Raw genomic sequence first — 26,188 nt, forward strand, 5'->3', positions numbered from 1 at the left:
TGATATACTAGCCTCACTCCCTTCTAATAAAGAACCTTCGGCAATCGAATTCATCAAATACATATTGAATTTCTAGAACTTCCAAGGTGCTGTGTTTACATTATATGAAGATAAATAAGACATGGTTCCTGCCATCAAGAGGCTTGAAATTCAATGGGAGGATAAGATATTGCACAGGAAAAGCTTTAATAAAAGATTTTTTTAAAGAAGTTCACAATTGGAAAGATTACAGAGCAGGGGGTATATATGAGGCACAGTTATAGCCCTTGAGTTTGCCATCTTATGGACAAGTTAAGATTTAGACCAGTAGAAAGAGAAGGAAGGCATTGTAGGAAGAGCAAAGACTGGCTGAAAAACATTACCATTTTTGATCATCAGTGAATCACATCCTAATTTTCCAAGAGAAGCAGGCAACAAGATCAGAAAAGATCTACAAGAGATTTATTGAAGGATAAAGAGGAGGGGGCTGGAGAAGACAAAACCTACAGACCAATTCATGTTCTCAAATCTGTGAAAGGTGAGTAGGTAAGGGAGGTTGGGTAGGAGAGACTCAGAACTCCGTGCAGGTCTGAGAAAAATGTGGCCAGGCTAATAGGGCAGCTAGGAGCCTCGGCACTGGCGCTAGTCCCTCTGCCATGTGAGCCTTTGGTAGGAAGCAGCCCTAGGAACCATGGCTTCTGTGTCAATGGGCAGCTACTAAAGGTTACGCCCAACTGTGGCTCCTATAAAAGTGTGAAGGAGATCTGGGTGCTGATGTCCATTGATATCACAGCCACTTGGAGGAAAGTCAAGTAGTTTTGTTATCAGGAACATAGAGAATATAACAGGTAAGGAGCTACATCCTTAGGGGCCTGAAATGTCATGCTTTGGAATGTGTATTTTATCTAATGGAAAGAAAGTGGAAAGTTTTAGGCATTTCTATAGAACTATCATTTAGAAAGAATTAGCATTTGGAACTATATCTAAATTAATATACACATAGTGCATTTTTAAAGGTGGGTAGGTTGACTGCACAAACATGTACAGTATGTGTTATAGTAATTCCACTGGGAAAACAATGATGCCCTAAATATTAATATTAAAAGTTAATAGCTGTGAGTGAAATGCAATATCAAAGAAACTTGTTGACAAAAGAATCAAAGACTTAGGGAGAGATAACGAGTAGGAAAAAATGGGGGGAAGAAAAGTGATTCTGAATTTAAATCTAAATCTGTCAAAGAATGTCAGTGTCATCCATTTACTCATTCAAAAATATTTACTGAGTATCTACTATGTTCCAAATACTATAATAGACACCAGAGATCTGGCAGAGAACAAACAAAAATCCCTTTACAAATGGTTTATATCCGTGAGGGATGAGACCGAAAATAAAAGTAAGATTTTTATCAAGTGGTCATAAGTACTAGGAGAAAAATCAAGCAGAGAGTGCTGAAGAATAAGAAGTACCAGAGAGGTGAGATTAGTTGTTCTTTAAAAATAGTGATCAGGGGGGCGCCTGGGTGGCTCAGTCGGTTAAGCGTCTGACTTCAGCTCAGGTCACGATCTCGCGGTCCGTGAGTTCGAGCCCCGCGTCGGGCTCTGGGCTGATGGCTCAGAGCCTGGAGACTGCTTCTGATTCTGTGTCTCCCTCTCTCTCTGCCCCTCCTCCGTTCATGCTCTGTCTCTCTCTGTCTCAAAAATAAATAAAACGTTAAAAAAAATTTTTAAATAAAAAAAATAGTGATCAGGGACACCTCATTAAAATGACAGTTGAAAAACAAACACAGAAATAGCTGAGGATGCAGGCAAATGGGTATCTGAAGCAAAGGGAGGGGTAGAAGAAAAGTAACAAGGGCAAAGGCCTTGAGGTAAGAGCATTTCTATCACATTGAATAAATAGCAAGGGAGCCAGAGAGATTGGAGAAAAGAGAGTGACGGAGAGTAGTGGGAAACAATGGCAGAGACTGATGAGTGATGATGATTATGGGGTGGGAGCAGGTATCTTTTAGGGCATGACATAAAATTAAAGGTTGTTGATATTTTTGAGCAGAGCAGTGACACGATCTCACTTTGGTCTTTATTCTGCTTATTCTTTTGAGAACAGACCACAGGAGAGCGATTTCAGGAATAGGACAATCTCATTGAAGGCTCTTCTATTACTGGGCAAGACATGTTTAGCAATGAAGGTGGTGGGAAGAATTCAGATTCTGGATATATTAATCAGACATAATCAGTCATTAAACACAGCAACCCTGTCATTTTTGTGCACATTTACTTCTCAGAGGTTGGAGCAATGGTAATAAACACATCTTATGTTACTTTGAATAGGAAAATTAAACTCTATAATGTACATACATTGAGTGTAGCTGGTGATCAGTCTTGAATAAGATGTAGTATCATTTCTCTTTAGTTTTTGGAAAAGCAGCTTTGTTTCATGAAGTTTTATGATCAGTTCTATTAATAGTTTTCATGGAAACTAAAGAAGACTTTGGAGATGTGGATTCATTTGTCAAGAACACTATTTCCCTCCCTCATAGTTTTGCTCTTGGTTTAAAAAGCACTTCAGCTGAGAAATCCTTCCTGACTGAAAGGGTATACCACTGGTTCCTGTGTTACCACTCTGTGCTCCCACAGCCTCGCTAGTTTGCCTGTTAATGGCACCTATGCTTTGTAGTGCTTGCTGATTTAAACTTCTGTCTTCCCCTTAGCTCACTAGTCCTTCCCATTGAATGAGATTTCTTCTACTACCTCATTACACAGCTCTTTGATTTACCAAAGAATGATGAGTGTTTCCAGTTATCCACATACCAAAAAGGCATAGCTTCTCACAAGTGTACAGAACATTATCTATCTCCACAAAGCAAATGCTCTACTATGCTAAATCTCCATCTATGGCCTCTCTTTCAAATAAGAGATTTGATTTTATTCTTGTCTATAAGAGATCTGTAGCTAAAATAATGCAGGTAAAGTTACTTAGAGCAGTATTTGGCATATAGAATGTGCTCAACATGTTTTTCTTCCCTCATTATAATGACTAAACTCATCATTTCTTTTTTGACATGGTTGGAGAATAGATGTTATAAGGGGAATGCTTTGGACAATCAACATATTTGCATATCTTAACTATTCTTTTTTCTTTACACTTTTAATTTAGGTGAAAGCTTTTTGTTTGTGAAAATTATATTAATATTACATTCCTATCACTGCTTTGCCAATATTTTTGTCAATTCTTTCTAAATTCTAAATTCTAAATTTCTCCAATCTGGCCCCAATATAATGGGGCTGGCCAGTATTCCACACAGTAGAATAGGATTTTCTTACACTTTCGGCATATCATGATGTATTGGCATTTTTATTTATTAATAGTAGTGGTCACAGTATCATCATTCACTTAATCATTATTTTCTTAATAAATAAAAAAAATTTGAAAGATTATAAAATATTCAGATGGAGTGTTTTATTTGCTAGTAAGTAAAACAATGTACAGTGTTGAGAAAATTTCAAAATTTAAATCAGAGTTGGGGCACCTGGGTGGCTCACTCGGTTAAGCATCCTCTATCAGCTCAGGTCATGATCTCACAGTTTGTGGGTTCAAGCCCCTCAAGGGGCTCTGTACTGACAGCTCAGAGCGTAGAGCCTGCTTCAGATTCTGTGTCTCCATCTCTCTGCCCCTTCCCTGCTCATTCTCTGTCTCTCAAAAACAAATAAATGATAAAAAAAAATTCAAAAAAATCTAAATCAGAGAGTGTATCAGATTGTGTGTGAAAATATGGAAGAATGTACAGAAATAAATAAATAGATATGATGAGTTATAGCACAGTAAGGTGTGATGGAATTTTAACCAGAGGGGAAAAAAGATGGAGAGATTTTAGGAAACTTTCTGAAATGTGCATGTCATAAGTACAAAAGAAAACATTAGTGTTTTCTCAGTCCCTCAAGGAACAATGGATTGTTACAAAAGAGAAGCTAGAGCTGGAGATGGCAAAGCAACTTTGAAAAAGCTTCCTAGGTTCTCTGCTCCCCTTCCTTAGGAGAACCAGATTTTTAAAATCACATATTTCCTTCAAACAATTAATTGAATTAACTCAAATGTTATACTATATAAGAAAGTAGGGATTTAAAAGGAAATGAGGGGTCCCTGGGTGGCTCGATCAGGTGAGCAATTGACTCTTGATTTTGGCTTGGGTCATGATCCCAGGGTTGTGGGATCGAGCCCCATGTCAGGCTCCACACTGAGCAGGGAGCCTGCTTGGGATTCTCTCTCTTTCTCTCTCTCTGCCCCTTTCCCCCTCTTGCAGCATGTTCTCTCTCTCTAAAATAAAAAAAAAAATTAATTCTAAAAAATAAAAATAAACAAATGAATAAAAGGAAAATAGTATAGAAGGGAAGGCCCTAGAATCCTTTTGTACCTTACCCAGTCAACACTAATAAAGCTACATCTGTCAGGGTTTTTTTATTTCTATCTTATGTTTATGGAAAATCAAAACATTCCCAGTTCCTTTCCTCTTCTTTCATTCTTTCATAACTGAATTCAATAACCTTCCTCTTTGTGCACCCACAAGAACAATAACCTTGTTCCCCCAAGAGAAACAAATGTACTAAATTGAGAAGTTTTGAGCAATACAAACTGCTTCAAAAGGAAAGAACTAAAAATTTGAAAATGATACACATAGGTGGATTATACTCCTTGGTGTCATTTGGCTATCTTCTTCTGAGCACTTAATTTTAAACAAAAAGTTACATTGTTTTTTTTTTTTCTTGTCTATCACACTAATAAACTAAGGGATTGCAAATAGGAGTATACAGGACAACTGATCCATTCCTCATTGGAACAATGCAAGGCACTGAAAAAAATGTCTACATTTAGGACAACCAAATTCTGGCTGCAGCTCAGTTTAACAATGTCTGATCAGGTTCTAGGGGATTCTCCTGTTCTCAGATGTTAGAATAAACTAATATATATTAAGAATCATAGTTCCCATAAAAGCATTTCTTTCTTCTTTTTTTTTCGTTCAAAATAATCTTTTACATATTAATACTAAAATTTTATACTCTTAATTCCTTTTTATTCAAACAGTATAAATCACATATTAAAGACACACTAGGTTGCAATACATCTTTCCAAGTTTTTCTCAATTTTGCTTGACTTTTATATTTTTTACAGTTGAGTAGAATAATTCTATAGTACTTGTCATGAGTTTTCTTCCCCTGGATAACCTTATAAATGAAACTACCTGTAGGTGTTTCAGGATATAAATATCCTCTTGGATGATTTTCAAGATATAACTCTCTTATATTGAATTTTACTCCATAATATTCACTACTATAGGGAGATAGCTAGTTAGCTAATAGATACATTTTTCTATTATTTACTATTACATAGCAGAACACATGCTTCTTTTTAGAAATTTTGGAATATTTACATAACACCACAACTATTTTTTGGAAGTATATTATGTAAGAAATTCCCTTCCTGCTCCTTGGTTCTAGCATGCAGAACCCCACCTCCACTGTCAACAATATGGGATTGATATCATGAGGTCAGCAGTGGCTCCTATTCTGCTCAAAGGAACATCTCTCAATTGTCTGAAACAAGCCTTCTGCAAAACTCTATAGCTTTCAGCAGGAACTCAATTACATTACCATATTGTAACTTCCTTCGGTAATTTAACCAAGATAGTGGGTCATTGAATCATATGCTTTTTAAGCATTCTCTTAATATTGAATAGTTTGTTTTAATTTTTCTTGATACACTTTTAATAAGTGTGTTTTATTTTTCTAGGAAAAATTATTACAAGTAAGGTTGCTGGATAAAAGATTATGATGAATTTAGCTTTGATTGATACTACCATATTAGTCTTGCCATTGATTTTGCCAATACTAGAACTAAGTTTTATTATTTAAAATTCTGTCATTCTAAGAATTGAACATTATATTACACAATAATATCCATTGGCTTTTTATAGTATTTGGTGAGTTTTGCTTTTTATATTTCATCTTTTGTGATTTGGAGGGTGGTGGTCATTCATTTTTTTAAAAGAAAATGACTGCAGTGGTCAAGGCATGAAACAGAAATGGGATTACTAATCTATTAAAACAGATCATGCTATTGTTATTTAATAATTTGGTTCTTTTTGTTTTCTCTATTATGCCCAGGGAATAGAGGGCTGGGCAGGGAAGTTGATTTTCCTTAAAGAGAAAAATCTCTGAAGAGAAAATGCCTTTTGCTTGGGAAATTAACAGGAATGAATATGTAAATTTGAATGTTAAGATTATTGCTTCAATTTGCTAGAATGACATTTCGTCAAATATATGCCAGACTACCTAGAGCTTGATAAAAATGCAGATTACTGCTCCAGACCTTTTGAATTAGAATCTCTGGAAAGTGGGGTTAAGGAATCTGCATTTTAACTTTGCCCAAACGATAATTTGAGTGTCAACGCTGTGGCCAGAAGGGGGTGCAGGTGGGGAGGGGTGGAGGGGGAGGAACCAATTTATATGTAATTATTAAATTTTGCATTCAAGAGCTAAACTGAACAAATACTTAGAAATACCTACTACAGACCACAATGGTTTTTTTCTCAAAAGGAGAGCTATTAAGATGCATAATTTAAAGAGGAAATATACGTTAAGACTGAATCTAATGATTCTCCACGTCCTCTGCATAATTTAATCAGTGGCAATTGCAGTGCTTAGGTGAAGTAGGAAAAGCTCAATATAAAACAGTTGTTTTGCTTGTTCTATGTAATCATTAAAAACAAGCACAGCAGGTAGATTCCTGAAACAATTGTGAACCTAAAGAGGAAAAGTTTAAAAATAGTAAAGGCAACTTTCATGCAAACTGTAAAGTGCTAATACTTTTCACATTTAACAGTGAAAGGCTGGCCACTTCTGTTTACATTCAATGTTACTGATTTCACAAACCTCATAATATCTGTTGGCAGATTTATTTATTTATTAAATTTTTTTAATGATTTTTTTTTTTTTTATTTTTGAAGGAGAGAGAGAGAGAGAGAGAGAGACAGACAGACAGACAGACAAAGCCTGGGCGGGGGAGGGGCAGAGAGAGAGGGAGACAGAGAATCTGAAGCAAGCTCCAGGCTCTGAGCTGTTAGCACAGAGCCTGACTTGGGGTTTGAACTCATGAGTCATGAGATCATGACCTGAGCCAAAGTCAGACACTTAACCAACTAAGCCACCCAGGTGCCCCTGTTGGCAGATTTAAATGAACTTTTTTTTTTTTTTTTCGGAAACTGTGAAGGTAAAATGGACCTCTTTTTTTCTTCACAATAGTTATGCTTGGCATCACCTAATATCGGGTGGAAGTCTTGTTACTGGTGCCTTTAAACATTTTTTTTTTAATATGCACAGAATCAAGGGGTAAATACTCCATAATAAAACAAAGTACTAATATGTAGCCATTAAAAACCTCTACATGGAAAGCAATCATATTTTATCTAAAACATACATTTTTGTATTTACAATGTATTATATCTTGTTTAATCTTTGTATAGTAAGTGGCAGGTTTGATAAAAGTCAAGAATCTGCCAATTACTCAGAATGTTCTTGAAGCATTCTGGATCACAGAATGACAAGAGATGGAAGAAAGCTTAATGGTCTCTGTCAAAAGAGGTTCTTAGTCTTTTACTTGATGTAACATGAACGATGGATGATATTCACATGACCAACATATTCCTATGAATATATCCTGCTTTTGACAATCCTAGGACTTTTCAGAGAAGCAGAGCAATTAGCACCACCGGCTTTTTTTTTTTTTTAAATCAATTAATCTGCCTAAGTCTGTTCCCATTAGTACTGTTTATTCTTAGCCTCCATAAGGGTAAAAAAAAAAATAGAAGAAGAAGAATTTAATTAGAGGAAATTTCCTCACAGTAAATACATGTAATGATTTCTTTACCATAAAGAAGTTTTGTGGTCTGCAAAAAGCAAATTCGGAAAGAAAGGAGCTTGTCTATTACAGAGTGTGAAAAGCACTAGTGAGAAAGCAAGTTGCTCATTTTCAGTGTGGACTGGGAAGTAAGGACAAGTTAAGCAGGTTTGAAACTGGCTTGATCCTTCTTTTTTTTTTTTTTTTTTTTTTTGTTTTTAATTTACATTCAAGTTAGTTATCATGGAGTGCAACAATGATTTCAGGAGTAGATTCTTTAATGCCCCTTACCCATTTAGCCCATCCCCCCTCCCACAACCCCTCCTGTAATCCTCTATTTGTTCTCAAAATTTAAGAGTTTCTTATGTTTTGTCCCCCTGCCTGTTTTTTTTTTTTATTTTTGCTTCCCTTCTCTTATGTTCATCTGTTTTGTATCTTAAAGTCCTCATATGAGTGAAGTCATATGATGTTTGTCTTTCTCTAATTTTGTTTAGCGTAATACCCTCTAGTTCTATCCACGTAGTTGCAAATGGTAAGATTTCATTCTTTTTGATTGCCAAGTAATACTCCATTGTGTGTGTGTGTGTGTGTGTGTGTGTGTGTGTGTGTGTGTATAGATATATAGATATAGATAGATATATATCACATCTTCTTTCCTATGCATCCATAGATGGACATTTGGGCTCTTTCCATACTTTGGCTATTGTGCTGCTATAAACGTTGGGGTGCATGTGCCCCTTCAAAATAGCATACCTTGGATAAATACCTAGTAGTGCAATTGCTGGGTCATAGGGTAGTTCTATTTTTAATTTTTTGAGGAACCTCCATACTGTTTTCCAGAGTGGGTGCACCAGTTTTCATTCCCACCAGCAGTGCAAAAGGGTTCCTCTTTCTCTGTATCCTCACCAACATCTGTTGTTGCCTGAGTTGTTAATGTTAGCCATTCTGACAGGTGTGAGGTGGTATCTCATTGTGCTTTTTTTTTTTTTAACATTTACTTATTTTTGAGAGACAAAGAGAGACAGAGAACGAGCAAGGGAGGGACAGAGAGAGAGGGAAACACAGAATCTGAAGCAGGCTCCTGGCTGTAAACTGTCAGCACAGAGCCCGACGTGGGGCTCAAACCCATGAACCGTGATATTATGACCTGAGCCAAAGTCAGTTGCTTAACTGACTGAACCAACCAGGCGCCCCTCATTGTGGTTTTGATTTGTATTTCCCTGATGATGAGTGATGTTGAGCATGTTTGCATGTTATCAGTTCACCATCTGGATGTCTTCTTTGGAGAAGTGTCTATTCATGTATCTTGCCCATGTCTTCACTGGATTATTTGTTTTTTGGGTGTTGAGTTTGATAAGTTCTTTATAGATTTTGGATACTAACCCTTTATCTGATATGTCATTTGCAAATATTTTCTCCCATTCTGTCCGTTGCCTTTTAGTTTTGCTGATTGTTTCCTTTGTTGTGCAGAAGCTTTTTATTTTGCTGAGGTCCCAATCACTCATTTTTGCTTTTGTTTCCCTTGCCTCTGGAGATGTGTTGAGTAAGAAGTTGCTGCAGCCAAGATCAAAGAGGTTTTTGCCTGCTTTCTCCTCGAGGATTTTGATGGCTTCCTGTCTTACATTGAGGTCTTTCATCCATTTTGAGTTTATTTTTGTGTATGGTGTAAGAAAGTGGTCTAGTTTCATTCTTCTGCATGTCGCTGTCCAGTTTTCCCAGCACCACTTGCTAAAGAGACTGTCTCTATTCTACGGATATTCTTTCCTGCTTTGTCAAAGATTAGTTGGCCGTACATTTGTGGGTCCATTTCTGGGTTTTCTATTCTGTTCCATTGATCTGAGTGTCTGTTTTTGTGCCAGTGGCCTGATCTTTCTCAGGCAGGTTGTAATCCTATTAACCTATGATTTCGATTGAATTTTTTATAATTTGTAGGTCATTAATTACAAAATATTTAATAATTTTTAAAACAACTGCAAACTGAATAGTGCTTCAAATTTTTTCTTCTGTTAAGTTGTTATTTTCTCCACCACTGAACACCAACACAGAAAATAAGGGTTGCCCTTGCCTCAACTCACTTCTGTTTATTTGTGGTTTTGGAGGAATTGGGGGGATGGAGAAAGATACTACTATCATATATGATATTCTCTTCATTAATATCTTTTGTGAAAGAAAGGATATTTGCAGTCATTGAAGAAATTCATTAGAATATTACTAATATAACTAATATAGCAATTATAATGAGTAATACTAGTTTTATGAAATTATAAATTAAACGCATTTTATTATATGCCTAAAAAGTGAACATTAAATGTGAATCAAGTGGTTTTATTTAGCTCTAGTTTTTATAAAAAATTGCTGTAGTAACATCCCCAACTTTAAAATGTTAAGAAAGTTTAAGAATTTAAGGAAGGAAGCTTTGTGTTGTTAAAAGATAAACTGGGTACATCGTTTCATTTGAACTAGTGGAAAAGGCTGTAAGTCCTACTGATGCAGTTTTGGAATGATAGGGGTGGGTGTCCAGAGGTGACTGCCATGAAAAATTCTTGAGGCCTCTTTGGTGCACAAAAAGGTGATTTTTATTAAAGCACGGGACAGGACCTGTGGGCAGAAAGAGCTGTGCTGGGGTTGTGACAGGTGACTTAATCAGAGATGGCCTAAGTCTCCAAGGAATTTTGGAAGCAAGGTTTCCAGGACTTTGGCGGGGGGGGGGGGGGGGGGGGGGGTTGCTACTGTTAGGAAAAGGACTTTTATTACTGTCTAGTAAAACCTCAGTCATGAGACCCTTCATATGTATATCAGTGGGCCATAAGCTTGGAGTATGATTTCCAACCTGTATCTGGCCGGGGGGCGGGGTGGGGGGGGGAGTTATATAGATAAAGGAAATTTTCAAAGGATTTTTTTATATGTTAAAGTAGACTTACAGGATCCTGGAGGGTTGGGCTAAGATTGCCTTCTGTCGTTAGCAAAGTGTCATCATCAAGGCAGCTAAGTTCCTAGTGGAAGGTCACTCTGCCTATTTCAAGGACATGTCAATGGGCTGTAGACAGTATGAAATTAAATGTTTCATTTGCCTTTGTTTCCCAGATCACTATTAGATTCTGACTATCCACTGCCAAGTTGGCCAGCTTCTGGTTACTGAAAACCTTTCAAATATCTTGTCAGGTTTCAGCTGGGATAAACAGTAAATATTCCTGGCCATATTGAACAACCCCTTGGAAGCAGGAGGTTATCTCCAAAAAACAGTGCAAAGGATGTTACTCTCTCAAGATCCACAACCACTCCCAAAGATAACCAAAAGAAAGAAAGCCTTAGACAATTCCCAAGAGTAGGCAATAGTCGGTAGGACCCTAGCTGCAAGTGGACTAAAATTCCCATTTCTGTCCAGCCATACCATGCTGCAAATGGGGTGCAACCCACATTGCTGTTTGGCTATATTTTGGGGGTCCCCAACCTGATTGGGGGGAATTGGTTGCCAATTCAAGTTATTAGGATATAAAAAGGAGCCAGAAGGCAATAGATGTTCCTGGGAATGAAAGGATCAACAAGTCACAATTCAAAGATCTAATTCATACAAATGTCTTTTGCCTGCCAATCTGAATTTGGAAAGGAAGGGACAACATGAAATTTTACCCTTTTTTCCTTGACCAGGCACCACAGTAGAGATATGGGAGAGCTGACTTTGGTAAGAATTCTCACCTTTTGCTGGCTTCTGTTAGTTTTCCCAGGATCCTGTCTGCAGGCTCCAAAGTGACAGGGCTGTCCCAGTGGGTTTCATCCTGGTCACTAGAAACTGTAAAGGGGGAAAAATAATTTTCTTTCTATCCTTAATGGTGAGTATTTGGCTGAGACCCCTTTTTTCTGTAGGGCACCTCAGTAAATGTTTATTGAAGATGGTTAAAAGTTCTCCCCTGTGGCCACTGTAATTTAGGACTATCTTTGGTAAGGTTAACCTGATTGTTCAACCTTAAAACAAAATTTTACTTAGGTACCTGCGGCTTCACCCTGGACCTAGTCCAGTTTCAGTAACACGCAGTTCAATCTTGGACCTAGCTTGGTTTCTGTCAGAACCAGTCTGTCCCTGGACCTAGCCTGGTTTCTGAGTTAGACCTAGTCCCACCCTCCCTCCAGCCTAGTTTCTAAGTCGGAACCAGTCTGACTCTGAACCCGTTTAGGTTTCTAAGTTGGACGCTGTCTCACCCTGGACCCAGCCCGGTTTCTAAGTCGGAACTGGTCTGCACCTGGACCCAGTTGACACTGGACCCAGCCCGGTTTCTAAGCCCGGCACAGTCCGACCCCGGAGCCAGCCCGCTTTCTAATCGGAACCAGTGTGACCGCGGAACCAATCTGACCCTGGACCAAGCCCAGTTTCTAAGTCGGACTCAGTTCGACCCCGGACCCAACCCACTTTCTAAGTCCGAGCCTGTCCTGTTCTTAAGTCAGACCCGGTGAGAACAAGAATTGCTCAAGTAAAACCTGAAAGCTCGAAATGCAAAACCTGCTGAGCTGGGCTCCAAGCGGGACTTTCCCATCACCTCCAGGGACCACAAGAAAGCAGCCAGTTCCGGAGCGCAACAGGTACAGCTCAGGGCGCCAGTGTTTGCTCCTTGCTCCTGGGGTCTTGGCGCGGTGCGGGGGGGGGGGGGGGGGGGGGGGGGGGGGGGGGGGAGGGAGGGAGGGGGGGCTCCCTGGTTCTCTCTCCTCTGACATCAGAACTGTTAAAAGACGAACTGAGGCATATTAAAACTTTGAAGAGTTTATCTGAGCAAGAACTGATTCTAATCAGGCAGTATCCATTGTAGCAGCAAGTTGCTAAGGGGAGTTTGCAAAATAAAACTTATAGGCTGGAGGGAGCAGGAACAAGGAAGTTACACTGGGCAAAAGAGTGGGTTGGTTATTGCAAATTTACTTTCCTTTAGGGGATGGCAGGGGTCTGTCAGGCAGATTACCTCACTAGTGCTGATCAGGTGATTGCTGATTGGTTTAAGGTTCCATTACTGGGAGAGCTGAAACTGTAATTAAGTCTTGGTTTGGAGACATGGGACTTAGTGTAAGCAAGCATTTGGGGTCTCTTGTCTTGCTTTTAGCGTTGTGCAACTCAGCTTAGTTTAGAGACCTTTCTAAATGGATAGGATGCAAGTTTTAAATTCAAAGAGATGACAAGAAAGTAAGGCATAAACATATTCTGATAGGATTAGTCCTTCATATTCTAACATGTTGAGATGATTTAAAGTATATTTGATGTTCTTACATGTATAGCTGTTGATGAATTAAATGCACCAGTTTGGCAAATATTTGGAAGATTGTTTTTCCTTTTTTTTTTTCTGCTTCAATTTTTTGCCAAATGACTCTAAAGTAAGTAACATACCATTCAGAAATGAGTTTGAGGTTTGGGATCAAACATACCTATTCTAATGCAGTCTTTGCCACTTACCTGTAGAAACAGGTACAGGCTGTTTAATATTGCTGAATTTCAGTTTCTTCGTGTGTAAAATGGCCACCTTTTAAGGCATTGTAATTAAATGTAATATGTAGCTCCTGGGGTGTCAGGGTGGCTCAGGCAGATGCTTATGTAGCTCCTAATTTTCTAAACACAACAAATATTCTCTTTTCTGTACATTAATAGAGGTCACATATCAGGCATCCTCGTATATAAGGTATAGCCTTAGTATAATGCATATACCATGTGGCATGCAAAGCTAACTTATGTTGATAACTGCTTTTTGAAAAAAAAAACCTTTTAATGAATACACCTTACATAAAAAATCATATTCTAGAATATCCTCTTATCTAATACTTGAAGTCATTTTTAAAGAAAATTTAAATGAGGTATTATTTATTAAATATATGTTGATTTTATCAATACTATTGTTTGTGATGAAGCTATGTAAAATTGGAAAATAATTAGCCTTATTTTGTATTTAGTATGCTTGTTTTACATTGCTCTCTTGGGTTATTCTATTGTAAACAAGTATGTGCTGCTTATTGAGGTATTTGCCTAGGAGCTAAGAGCTATCAAAACTGAATGCTGTGTCACCACAACTGGTTCTACCAAAATACAGTAGTAAAGAACTCTGGGCTCTGAGTGACCTAAGGAGGACAAACCTTTATTGGGAGTAACTGAAAACTTTTCTGCCTGGGTATCATTGCCATTAAATCCTGAGAAGACTTAACACATGCGATTCAATCCATGGAGCTAGCTTTCCATCTTTAGTTAGCATAAGTTGAGCAAAATCCCACCTTCTCTGTTCTGTATAGGCCCAACCCTCAAACCCTGGACTTCTTTCCCTAAATCAGTGACCTACATGGCCCACTTCTCCATTGCCAGGCATTCCCTAGCCTGAGAAGTTAATACATTCAGATTTTTGTTTCATTGTTTGTTTTTTTTTGTTTTTTTTTGTTTTTTTTAACTCTGGTGGCTTTGTTTTATTCTTTAAAATTCCTCCAGGGGCGCCTGGGTGGCTCAGTCGGTTAAGCGGCCTACTTCGGCTCAGGTCATGATCTTGCGGTCCGTGAGTTCGAGCCCCGCGTCGGGCTCTGTGCTGACAGCTCAGAGCCTGGAGCCTGTTTCAGATTCTGTGTCTCCCTCTCTCTGATCCTCCCCCATTCATGCTCTGTCTCTCTCTGTCTCAAAAATAAATAAACGTTAAAAAAAAAATTTAAAATTCCTCCCCCTTCCCCCTCACCCCCAGAAAAATTAAAAGAGACAAAATCACATGGCTACAGAGTGGCTGCTGTGGGAAGAGAAATTGTCTTTTACATTAGTAAAGTCTGTGTATCCAATAGGGTACTTATAAACCGTATGTGGCAACTCAGTGCTTGAAACGTGGCTAGTTCAAACTGAGATGTGCTGTGAGTGTAAAAATGCACAGTAATTCCAAAGATATTGCGTATACACATGAAAATTGTAGGGATCTCATTAATATTTTAAATTGATTTCATGTTTAACAGATGGTATTTTGTATCCATTGGGTAAAATGAAGTGCATTATTAAATTAATTTCACCTATTTCTTTTAACTTTTAAGATATGACTGTTGTAGATACTTAAAATTACATACGTGATTTACCTCTTCTACTGGACAGTCCTGGTTTAGAACTTAACTTGAGAATTATGTTTCTCTGCTCGTTAACAGGCGTGTCCCACAATTAAATTGAGGGACAATGTAAAGTAGAATTGTTAGATATATGAATGAAAAGATTTTGTCTGGAATTCTTGGCTAAAAAAGGAAAAGGAAAAGAAAGACAGCAAATAACCCTGGAAGGCATGATAGCCCTAAGTGTTTTTTAAGCCTTAGCCATTTATCACTTTGAGAGGCAGAGTTCAACACCACTAATAGGCAACGATGCTACTGAGGATATAGATTCATTTACTTAATATGGATATGCTGTGTCTGTTCTGAGTATAATGGTGATAGGTGTAGGAGAGGAAGTTGTTTTCCTCCACCCACCCCCTTAAGGTCCCTAGGTGGATCTGAAAATTAAACTGGCAAAGACAGATTAACAGGACAAAAGCACATGTATTTATTTAATATAAGTTTTATGTGACATGGGAGACTTCATAAGAAAATGAAGACCCAGAGAAACAGGCCTGAGTATTTTTCTGCTAGGTCTCATGAAAAGTGGACAGTAGTGGAGAGATATCAAAGAGTATGAGTGGTGAAGAGAGATCAACGAGTGTAAAGTAAGTATAGTAAACCAGGGGAAATTTAGCAAGTCCTATTTGTTCTGATTCTTCCCAGCATTCCTTTGTTCTCAGAGATAAGGATCCTTTGTTCTTCCAGGTATAGAGGGGGAACCTCTCATGGGAGAGTTTTATGACCTATTTCAGAGAAGGGTGGAGTAAGGTTAGACTGAACTTGCTGTTTTCAGCTGTTTTCTCAAACTTCTTCAGCTTAAAATATTCAATATGCAAAGGTGTCATATTTTGGGGGATAGCATGTCCTGAACCCCATCAAGGGACATTATAAATGCATATCCTTATTATCTAATTAGGGAAATGCTGTATGACCTCAAACAAATTGCAGGAAAATCAGGCATATTGCAATTGGTCATACGGGTATAACATTATTAGGTCTATATTAATGTGGAAAACTAAGAAGTAGCATCTTTTTATGTTAACCATATCCATTATTCTTTCAGCAAGACACTGATAAAATCCCTAGAATGTCAAAGTATAATAAATGTCAAAACATAATAAGTGTAGAAAAGATTTTTCTGCATGAAAAGTTCACCTAAATTTTTAAAATATTTATTCTATTTATTAAATCACCTTAAAAAATAAGAAAAAGAAGAAGTCTCCTGCATATGTGGTTGAAGTTAAAGCATACTTTCTCTTTGGGTTTGAAAACCAAGTGACCCAAATTTATAATGACTGCTTTTTAATGACTCCTAAATATTCCACTGAATTGATAGGCTAAAAATGTGCACATATATAATTTCTATTTAAGAAAATATGAGAAACAACCCTTAACCCTCACATCATCATAGAGTACACATCTTATTTTTTTTAAATAATTTTTTTAAGGGAGAGGTGCATAGTGAAAAGAAACATATATAACATGATTTTTATTTTTAAAGTTTATTTATTTTGAGAGAGAGAGAGAGAGAACACAGGAAGGGCAGAGAGAGGGGGAGAGAGAGGGAATCTCAAGCAGGTTCTCCACTGCCAGCACAGAACCCAGTGTGGGGCTTGAACCTGCAAACCAACCACGAGAGCATGACTTGATCCAAAATCAAGAGTCGGATGCTTAACGGACTGAACCACCCAGGTGCCCCTGCAACATGATTTTTAGAGCCATAGTTTGTGTCAGTTTGTACTTTCACATGCAACATAGGTGACTCTTTTTTCTAACTATGACTTCTCTAAATTTTAATCTTTCAAAATGTATACTGATTTTCATTTCCCAACTTGATGTCTAAGTATTCAAATGATATATGCTTTATTTTATAGCCTTAATTTTTTTAAGTAATCTCTGTGCCTAACACGGGGCTCAAACTCATGATCAATAAATCAAGAGCACATGTTCTTCTGACTGAGCCAACCAGGTGCCCCTTAATTTTTTTTAATTATAAAATTAAAGTACAACAAAAGGAGTGACAAGAGCAAAATTCATTTCATATCAAATGAAAGAATATTGAACTTGTGTGGTAAAACCTGTTCTGTCCCCAACAACCATATGGCTTTATGATTTTCATATCAAATATGAGTTATAGTTTCCTTATTTCCAAACCAGCAGTGGTGGTAGATAATATTTATGAGTGGAATTTTGAAGTTCAAAACTAAAATTTTGTTTTTAAGTTATATCATCAACCTTACCATTGTGGTGTTTTTAGAATTTTTAGCTCTCAGATTCCTAGCATGTATATGACATGATTAGGAAGCTTCCAAACTCAATTCTTTCTCACTTCTGTTATATTGGAGTTGAAGTTCAGTAATTATCTGAAACCAGAATATAATTTTAAATAACTGAATAGCATCTCTGAAAGAATAATCATATCTTTAAGTGAAATTTTACTTGTTTTCAGGTATTTTAAAATTAGATGAATAAAAAACTTTTATTCTTTTTAAATTATTTATTTATGAGAAAGAGTGAGTATGAGAGAGAACCAGGGAGAGGCAGAGAGAGAGGGAGCGAGAGAATCACCAGCAGGCTCCACATTGTCAGTGTAGAGCCCAACGTGGGGCTCGATCTCACAAACCATGAGATCATGATCTGAGCCAAAATCAAGAGTCAGATGCTAACCAACTGAGCCACTCAGGTGCCCAAAACTTTTTTTCCCCCTAAATGAACACATCTAAACTCCTGTTCCTCTTTTAAAAAGCTCAGATGTGGAGGGGTGGGGTGGGTGGAACACTTGCATGTTTTCTTTTCATTTTATAGTGGACTTGCAACAAAAGAATGATTAAATGCATGATTAACATCATGTAAGCATGGTTCATTCCAGTTTCCTGACAAGATACCAAATCCTCTGAGTTTTATGTGAGAAGTAATCCCAAGATCCAATGTCAGAGTAATTCCCCCAAGACAGCTTAAATATTTATCATTCTTTCTTAAATCAAGTAATCCCTTAGGTTTGTTTGGATTCCATTTCTGCAGATATACATATCAATATTCATCTATCAAACATCTATCTCTTTACACAGGCACATACACACATATATAGATACACATACATATATTTTTCCCCCTTGGAATGCCCTAAAGGGTTGTTGAATGCCTGCTGTTTGTTTCTGTTCATAGTACTCTAATGAAATACATTTTAAGAAGTGTGCATGGTTGACAAATTACATCTTTTGGGAAAGTCTAAACTGGGAAAAAACATGAGGGGGGAGAGACGTTTATTATGATTACTAGACTGGAATCTCAGTAGGCTAGGATTATTGTAAGTAAAATTGATTTTGTCCATGATTTGATTTTAATCTAGTTTCACAGAATCATATTCTACAAGGAACAGATATTTAATTTAGTACATTATGATGAAAAGGCTTCAATTCAAAGAAGTTTAATGCATTTGATGCAATAAAAGCGCTGATTATTAGGTTTTTAAAAATAGTTAGTCCTTATTATTTTATTACCATTCACGTAATTTTTGTGCTTATAATATTTATATTAAATGTAGAAAATATTTTAGGCTCTTGTGCTGGTACTCAGGCTGATTGCCTCTATAAAATGCAGCACTTTAGGAAGGAATAAATAGGATTTTAAATTTGCTGCACGGTTTGTTTTGTTTTGTTTTGTTTTGTTTGATCTGGAGATTTTCAGAGAAACCACTTGCCATAGAATGAGTTGGAGCTGTCTACTTACCAGCTACAGTTGTAAACAAGACTCTATGGAAACCAATCTCCTGTAATTTTCCAGTCTACTGTTTTCCAATATCAAGGAGTTAGAACACTTGGCAATTTTGAAGTTGCTGCTCAACAGAGGTCTCTAGCACTTTAACAGTTGGGACCAGATGGGACTATTTTCTGAAGTTAAAACCAAGGCCAAGAGAACTATCCGAGCAAAGGAAAGAGACAAAAGGAGAAATTTAGGGAGTGGCATATCATATTTTTTTTAATTGAATAATTTGTGCCAAAATGTTCTTGCGCTCTCTTCATTCTCCTATAGGTCTTGATGCATATAAAAATCGTGTCGATTCATCACATTACCTGTAGCTCTGCAACTTATTTGTAGTACCGTAGTCCCCCTTTATCCATGGTTTCACTTTCTGTGGTCAACCGCAGCCTGGAAGTAGACGATCCTCTTTCTGACTTCATGTCAGAAGGTCAGTAGTAGCCTAATGCCACATCACAATGCCTATGTCAGTCACCTCACTTCATCTCATCAGGTGGATATTTTATGATCTCACATCACCACAAGAAGGGTGAATGCAGTACAGTAAGATATTTTGAGAGAGAGATACCACATTCATATAACTTTTATTATAGTATATTGTTACAATTGTTCTATTATATTATTAGTTATTGTCATTAATATCTTGCTGTGAATAATTTATAAATTAAACTTTACCATAGGTAAGTATGTATAGGAACAAAACATAGTATATATAGGGTTTAGTAGTATCCACAGTTTGAGGCATCCACTGAGGGTCTTGGAACATATCCAGAGACTGCTGTATATTTTTGAGTTGCAATGAATACAAAGAGTATTCACATGTTTTTAAGTTGTGTTTTCCTTTTTTTGTAAAAAAATGATTAAAATCATCTTTTAGCTCTATATCATTAACATCCTTTATAAAAATTTTGTTATATTAAATCACAAAGTCACATCAAAATGGCCATATGCATGCAGCATGCATTTTATTGTTGCTTTTAAGGTGAAGAGTTAAATAATACCTGAGACCTAATGGGAGAAACAGCAGTGTGGTATGGAGAAAGGAGGGTGACCATTGTCAGATAGTAATAGCTTTTTTGCTTTGGAAAGCTTAAGTTCTATAAGCCTCAGTTTCATTTAGTAAGCCAAATGGAACCTTAATAATACCTACCTACAAGAGTTACTGTATGTGTTAAAATTATGCAAAGTAGTTAAAGCACCTCCCCAAACTGAGCACTTAGTTGGCCCTTAATAAATGGTGGCTGCTTCTTCTGATATTTATGCTTCCTGACTCCCTTGTGGTTAGATGGTCTCTTGTGAATAGTACACAGTGAATTGTGGGCAGAAGTGAGGTTTATTCCTGCTGGGCTGGAGCATGTAATTGCTCATGTAAGATTGTCCAGACTCTTTATTTCTCTCTACCATGGCAACCAGCAATGTTACAGGTAGTAGTTGTTCCATCAACTAAGATCCGAAAGTGAGTAGGACACAAAGCAGAGCGTCTAGCTGATCTGTGATGATCATGTAATATGTGTGAGGAATAAACCTTTTTTATTTGCTTTAAACTACTAACCTTTGTGGGTTATTTACTGCAGCATATCTACCCCATTTTGATTTACATAACCTTTAGATAGATATAGAGTAAAATACCAACATTATTCTAGTTCTTTGAAGCTATTTACCACTAAGCACATTCTGTCCTGGATTAGGAAACTTTAATGCATGTGCTTTAGATTGCTTCTCTTCTTTTTTAAAAGAAAAGTGATGAATATATGCTGTTGTTCTCAAACACATTAGAAAAGACCGAATTTACATCAGTTTAATTAAGCTGACACATGTTTAAGTAATTTCTCCAAAATTGTTTTAGGCCACCAATTCACTCCCAATACTTCTGATTTCACAATAATTTTGCAATTCACTAGATTGCTGAATGAAATATATCTGTATACAGTTTTGACAGTTTTAAAAAAATGGAATAGTTTAAGGCCAGTACTCCAGATGTTGTAAGGAACACACAATTGTTCATAGTTCCTGATGATGATCTTTTTCTTCCTTTTCAACATATATCTGCCTCTGCAAATGTGAGCTAACAGTATACAATGTGCAATATGCAGTCATACAGTAAAATGGCAGGAGATGTGCTTGCCTTTTATATTATCTAAGATGGTTAACATTGTGAAAAAAATCTCGCATCCTCTGCAAATTTCTCCCTCACCAGTCTTGGGAACTGCAAAGAAGGCTTTTCTTTTGTCAGATGGCTGTAGCACGCTTGCACCAATTCTGAGAAACACTGGAATTTTTCCTGCAATATGTTGAGGAATTGGGGCACAGGTCATAAGCTTGAATGTGTGTTGTGTTTTTCTGTTTTTTTTGTTTTTGTGTTTTAATCTATCTATCTAATCTCTCCAATTTCTTGTCTATGTTTCACTATCTGTTTGGGGCAAATAAGATTGATAGTGGTACCTTGGATTCCTGTCACTTGTGGCCTGCTGAAATAGCGCAAGACACATCACCCACGCTGAAGCAGGGGAGCATGCCTTCGGCCTGTCTTATCAGTAATCTTTGACTTCCACCAGCTGGAACTGCTGGAGTGCCTCACTCAGCCTCCTCCTCCCTCCTGGAGATTCAGGAGTGATGAGAATTCCTGCGTTCCTCCCTGCAAGTCCTGCACTGAGATTACATCAGTTCATTTAGCTGGAGCTTTTCAGACACTCGTTGGCAGGAATTGATTTCCTTATTTTGGTCCCTTTGCTTTTGGATTCTGCTCAAAAGACAGATTCAAGGAAGTGGATTCTACCTTTACAAGGTCTGTTTCAGATAATTACCTGAAAATGTTAGAAAATGTAAGCCAGTAGGGAGGTTGTTTTTCTTTATCTGTAAACCCACTAAGAACGTGTGTAATGCACTTTTCTTCTTGGGAGTTTGTTGAGAGGCAAGAGGTAGGAAGGGAAATGAAAAAGTTAATTGATTTGCCTTTCAAACTATTTCATTAGAAAGCTTCTAAAAGATTAAAGGTTCTGAAATAACAATAAAAAGTAAATTGAAAGAAATATAGCATGTGTTTTTAAACCAATCTTTTCTTCATCAGTCATCATGTCATTTCAAATACATTTGCTGCCAGTTTTCAAACCATATCCCCTTTGCATACGAATATAGCAATTATTTTATACCCATGCTAGGTATATATAAAAATTATCATTAATGCATTGTTCCTGATCTCAACGACCTTGCAGTTCAATGGGTATTAGTTTTCCTGCTCCTTTGACTACCCCGTAACTGATCTGCAAAGGTCTTTGTGGAAGTAGTCAAAGGAGCAGAAAAACTAGTATCTGTTGCTAACTGTTGTACCTCTGGGCTGCTTAACCTAGGAGAATGGAAACAATGTAGATACTAGGGGGGAAAAGTCACTGTTTGAAGGGGAAGCTTTTACCTTTAGTTTCTGTTTTTACTGCTACTAGACAATACTAGGCAATATTTTTTTCGTATTTCACCTGACATAATCCAACTTCACATGAGTGCAGAAACTAATTAAATTAAAAAAATCATTTGACTTCTCAGCTATGCAAGATGTAGCTTTATTTGGTTCTATAACGATGATAATGATGATGATGATAGTAATAATAATAAAATAATAGTATAAGCCAGATCTTATTTGCCAAATGGGTTGCTCTTCCTTCCTCCCCAAAGATTTCATACAGGAGCATTCGAATATAAATGATCATAATTTTTTTTAATGTTTATTTATTTTTGAGTGAGAGAGAGAACATAAGCGGGGAGGGGCAGAGAGAGAGAGGGAGACACAGAATCTGAAGCAGGCTCTATCCAGGCTCTGAGCTGGAAGCACAGAGCCCAACTTGGGGCTCCAACTCATGAACCATGAGATCATGACCTGAGCCAAAGTCGGATGCTTAACCAACTAGGCCACCCAGGCACCCCATAGTGTAAATGATCTTAAATGAAGCCTTTATAGAATAGACACTAGAGAAGGTTCATATACTTTAATCCATGAGGAATCGTGGAAGGAAAATCCAATCCACATCATCCGGGAAATGATTCAAGAATGGATAGAATTGGCTTAAATTATTTTTGATGTTCTACTTGGATTTGAGTCCATGAATGTTACTCTCAGAGTGATTTAGAGAAAGCAATTTGGGGATAGAGGAGGAAATGGGAAACAAAAAGTCTGATTTGAATATCATCATATTCCCATTATATGGTGATAATTGTCAGGATTGTGGTGCTGGTGGTGAGAATGAAGAGATGTATGAAAGAACCATTTCAAAACAAAACACAAGTAATATCCAGGCCTTAGAGAGTGATTAGATATGACAGGTGAGCAAAAAAATCTAAAGCATTTATTATTTGTGAAGTGACACAGCAGACAAAAAACAAATGAAAACCAAAAAACAAAACAGGTGTTTGTGGTTGTAAAGATCCTAGGTTTGAAGTTTAGCTTTCCACTTCTGTGAGAGCTTGGAGAAATTACCTAACTTTTCAGGACTTTGATTTCCAATTGGGGAAACTGGGCTGTTGTAAAAATCACACGGAATAAAGCGTGGGAAAAATCCACTACCTGTGGTCTCCTTTGTTCCTCTGGAGTGCCAAGCAGTGCTCAGGCATTTTGTGCACATGACCTCTTGAAATCCTTCCAGAAAAAATGCTGAGGAAGTTTGCCTTTCATTATGACTTATTAAGCGTGAGGGTCAAGTGATGTGAACAGCCTGCTCTGTCTTAGTTTATTCAGGCTGCTATGATAAAATACCACAGATTGGGTGGTTTACACACAGAAGAAATTTATTGCTCACAGTTCTGGAGGCTGGAAGTCCAAGATCGGGGTGGCAGCATGGTTGGGTGAGTGCCCTCTTCTGATCATAGTTTTCCTTGTATCCTCACATTGGATAAAGGAGGCTAGGGGGTTCTTTTGGATGTCATCTGTCAGAGCACTAATCCCTTTCATGAGGACTCTGTCCTGTCCTGATCTCCTCCCAAAGGTCACCTAATGCCATTGTCTTTAGAGATTAGGATTTCAACAGATAACATTTGGGGAGGGATACAAACATTCAGGCTGTAGCATCACATGGATAAAGAGTAGCACCATTAGAATTTCTATGTAGGTCTCTCTGAATTCAGCGCCATATTCCTGTTACACAGCAGGCACTCAGTAATGGGATTTGTCCTCTTTGCAAAATGTTTGTTATACATTTTTAAAAAAAGTTTTAAAGATGTGTATTTATTTTTGAGAAAGAGAGACAGAGCACAAGCGGGGGAGGGGAAGGAAGAGAAAAAGACACAGAATCTGAAGCAGGCTCCAGGCTCTGAGCTGTCAGTACAGAGCCTGACCCGGGGGGTGGGGGTGGGGGGCTCAGGCCCACAAACCATGAAATCATGACCTGAGCCGATGTAGGACACTTAACCGACTGAGCCACCCAGGCGCCCATCGTTTGTTATACTTTTTGAACGTACAATAAAAGCAGTGGGCCTTCACCCCAGCAGGAAAAATGAACGTACATAAGCAGGAAATGTTGGTGTTATGGATGCTCTTAAAGCACTAGAAACCTCTGAGAAGCTGATAGTTTCGAAGTTAATTTTTATAAAATTGAAAAGTATGTTAGCTAGAAAAGAGGAGCAACGCTAGAAATACATTTCCTCCTTCCAAACGGTTTCTTCTGTTAAGCCTCTGTTTGATTAGGCAAATGTTGAGTAGCTTCGGTATTGTCTTTAAAGGACAGACAGACCCACAAGTACCTGGATTCTCTTCCCAAGACTACACTCATTCCTCTCATTCAGGCCTCCGCTCAACTGTCAGAGGCCCTCTTTGACCAACTGGATTATCTACTGTCACCCCACAACTTTTTGCCTTTTTTTTCTTTATAACATTTGAAATTACTTGACAGTATACTCCAGTTTTATTTAAAATTTTTTTCCCATCTTCCCTCTGGAATATAAGATTCGTGAGGTCTCAGACTTTGTTTTGCTCACTCCTTGTCTTCAGCACCTAGGACAATGGTGGCAAATAGTAGGTAATAAATGTCTACTGTGTATGTGAATGGAGGAGTTTCTAGGTAGTAGACAGTTACAGGTGAACAACAGTAAAATTGTGCTTGCTGTTTGCAAATAATAGAGGAGGACAGAATAGGAAGGAGAGGACAGAGTTGTTCTGGAACTTTTGGTTCAGGGTACTTGAGTGACCCTGTGAGAACTCAGACTCACCCGGGGAATAGCTGTATAAGGAGAGGAAGAAGATAACAGCGTGCTGTTGGGTGGACTTGGAATATCCTCACTTATGTTGTGCTAATCTACTAACATTTCCTTTACACACCTTTTACTCAATACATGTTGAAAGACCCCCTTTAAAAAATTACACCTAAAAACAAGTAGTATACATGTGTTTACAATTATTAGAAAGCTGTCCTATATTTGCAGGTTATCTGTATCCAGTTAGTTTCAGATGTGGGCTTCCCTGTACCAGATGATGTCTTCATCTCTAGATAAAAGCCTTTCTAAATGTGTGTTAATGTATAGAAAACTATTAATACAATTATTTGTTATTCTTTGAGGGTCAGAGGTGAGCCACTTAGTGTTGCTATTTAACATTGATCCTAGGCATGTTGTTATTGCTATTTCAGATTCCCCACGCGCTTCAAAGTATAAAAGTCTGTTTGCTTTCATTTATAGTAATATTTCTGTGGTAGGAGGAAAAGTATGTATAGTTATAAGTTCAGTTACAGCTCCTGGTGTATCGGTAGCAGTGTCCTAGACAGGACCATGGCCCTGACGAGGGCAATGCAGTGAAAAATGAGGATCATGCTGAGTACAATGGAAACTTAAAATGAGATTGGGTTTAAATTCACTGCTGGGACTTGCACACTTGGCACAGAAGAACATGGGGTCACTATTGTAAGATAAGATGCATTCAATCATAGCCTTCAGGGAAGCTAAGATACTGGTTTTATGGCTGTTGTTTAAATGCCTAGAACTTTCTCTTGGATAATGTATATGTTTGTATGTGGATGCACACACACACACACACACACACACACACACATATATATATATACACACACACACACACATATATATACTTTGACACACAAACACATAGATATATGTGTATTTTGAATATATAAGCTTTATTTGTATAATTGGCATTATTCATTTTCCAATAACATTATTTTCGACAATGTTTGATTAAAAAAGAAAATATCATATAATGTAAAATGTAAGGATTTAGAAATAATGATTCCTTATGATTTTAAAAGCGATTGTTAAGGCATGTTACTATTTCAAAGTAAGAAAGAAAAACAAAAAAGAACACTGCATTTTATTCATGGACTTATTATGTGCCATGTGTATTGTTTGGCCATTTTTTTCTTTTTTTGATGGCAATACTGTTTAAGCTCAGAGCTAATATAAAAGCTAAGTGTCATCTCTATTTTTAGAGGAAAGGACACAAATTTAAGATATTCAATAATGTGGCTATTATTAAATTGGTAGTCATTGGTAGAGCCA

The 26,188-nt window shown here is 37.4% G+C and overlaps 1 protein-coding gene and 1 long non-coding RNA gene across 12 annotated transcripts in view; one reads left to right on the forward strand and one right to left on the reverse strand.

Annotated features, from left to right (window-relative positions):
* The window catches only part of LOC109247139 (uncharacterized), a 128,327-nt gene extending 109,197 nt beyond the window's left edge, over positions 1-19,130 (reverse strand). Inside the window, exons 1-2 of the long non-coding RNA XR_002071599.2 lie at positions 19,015-19,130; positions 11,564-11,657 (exon numbers count right to left, since the gene is read on the reverse strand). This is a non-coding gene — a long non-coding RNA (uncharacterized LOC109247139). The remainder of the gene's footprint in view (positions 1-11,563; positions 11,658-19,014) is intronic.
* Positions 1-26,188, forward strand: part of PCDH9 (protocadherin 9) — a 919,043-nt gene that overhangs the window by 150,293 nt on the left and 742,562 nt on the right. The window lies entirely within an intron of this gene.

This window comes from Panthera pardus, unplaced genomic scaffold (genome assembly GCF_024362965.1).
Source record: "Panthera pardus isolate Hobbes unplaced genomic scaffold, ASM2436296v1 HiC_scaffold_1, whole genome shotgun sequence".
NCBI classification, from domain to species: Eukaryota; Metazoa; Chordata; class Mammalia; order Carnivora; family Felidae; genus Panthera; species Panthera pardus.